The sequence below is a fragment of the Penaeus monodon genome, chromosome 33, assembly GCF_015228065.2.
Source record: "Penaeus monodon isolate SGIC_2016 chromosome 33, NSTDA_Pmon_1, whole genome shotgun sequence".
Lineage (NCBI taxonomy): Eukaryota > Metazoa > Arthropoda > Malacostraca > Decapoda > Penaeidae > Penaeus > Penaeus monodon.
In genome coordinates, this window is record NC_051418.1 from 15771267 (window position 1) to 15773424 (window position 2158).

Sequence of the window (2158 nt, forward strand, 5' to 3'; positions counted from 1 at the left end):
TATCAATGCTTATTTATATTTTTCAGATTACTTAACGTCTAAACAAAAACTTAGCATATGAAGGCGTATTGTATTTTCAGCTTCTAGATAAAACATGCTAGGGACAGACTGCTCCTTTGTGATTGTGGGATGTTGCACAATAGTCATGTTTCAATTAGAGGACTAACTTTGCATGTTATGAACCCAGGGGAATCTGTGAAATTGTGGTTAAGTTACCAGGTCTAAAAGTCTCGACTACAGACTTACTTACAACTATATTCAGAAGTCCATGTCTGAAGCTTTGAAACCACGACATTCACGAGAAACAGAATTCTGCAACATTTCGCCTGGAGGCAATGAGAACAGTATTGAGAATTCAAAATCCCCATATAGGGAAAAAAATACTGGCAAAGGGAATAGGTTGAAATGTTTCCACCTTATTCCCTAACTCGTAACTTTACCATAGCATCCTGAATGCATTATTTATCTTCATTTCATTTGAATGATGGTTCATATAGCTATTATACATCCTCTGCTTAACATGTATTTTTTTGACAAATATTACACATACCAAACTTTTTAGATCCAAACTGAATAAACAAACAGGACCTAATAAAATTCTGTTTTAACTGTAATTTTTATTTTAATTCATTGTAATACATACAAGAGTTCTCCTTTCAAAGATATACAGAAAGTGACAAGATTCAGTTTTACAATATCTCGTGCCATGACAATGAGACATAAAGAAAACAAATAAAAGCCTTCCACAACCCCAATTTCTATAGTCAATATGTTCTTGATACATTACTATAAAATATTACCCATTCTTCACAAAATAAAAAGACAGCTGAAACCATAAATATTTTCTTTTATTTCTTTGTTTATCAAGTAATAATATACACTTTGTTAATGGTAACTGTGCTTAGGTAACAGAGGTAAGGGGCATAATTTATTAAACATGGGAAAACAGATTCACTTATCTACCAGCTTTTGGTTCTAAATACAAAATTTCTACTTCTACTAATTAACAAGTTTTTTCAAGTGCACCAATATTCTCACAGCATTATTTTCTTCAGTAAATAGTCAGGAATATTTAAAACATAACACAACAAAAGTTAATAAATAGAGTGAAAAGAGTGTGAATCTAGCATAAACTCTAGTTTGGAACCTGTCATGTGTTGACTATTTTGCCTGTCAGAAATAGCTCTGCAGACAATGGCATCGTGTAATTGAACCAAGCAGAACAATTCATGTCTATTTGACATGGCCAATGATGCACAAACAATAGCCAAAATTCTAAATTCTTAAGATTGTTTTGCTATAAAAAGGGTATGAAGCACACAGTAGAAACCAGTCTATAGTGTTCTGTCTTCTTGCCTACTACACTATTTGAGAGGGTAGTTTTGTGGGGTGCACTCATGGTTTGTCTGGTTATGACTGTATTCCTTTTAAGAAGGGCTGGACAAACACAAAATCATCAGTATGTACCAATACAGATTTGCAGTTGTCTTAAAATTTTCTGAGTGAACAGAAAGAGGGGTGCCATCCACACAATTTACTTGATACCGAAAATATAAAACACATTTGCCCCACTCATTGTATAAGAAATTCTTATTGAAAAATTTCAGCCTTTATCTTTAAGTGACCTAAAAGATATAAGCACAAAATAATATATATATATACACACAAAGATGATACATAAATCCAGACAAAACTTACTTCAAAAAATGTTTCTATAAAACATGAGATACAAATCTGACACAGGAATGCACAACACAGTATAAAAGGAGGACACTCTTGTACCACAGATGATAATGGTAGTGCAGCTCAAATTACTGATATTGCCCATCATTTCCACTTTGAAGCTGATTTATGAGCATTGTAATCAGCATCAAAATCAAAGATGAGTGATCTTGAGACGATCATATTCATACCATCACACTGTGGTTTTTATACACCTGTTTACTCACACTGAGAAATTGATAGTTTCATCTCTGTGCAAGCTGGTCACACTTTCAATTACTGGGACTGTACCTCCGACGGCTGATAGCAATGGCAAATTTAACAAAATACAAAACTTGCAATGTTGAACCTTAAAATATGCCAAAAAATATACACATACTATTTTGACAAACAGCCAGTGTCATCAGCAATTTCAGAGACATATGGGACCTCTGCC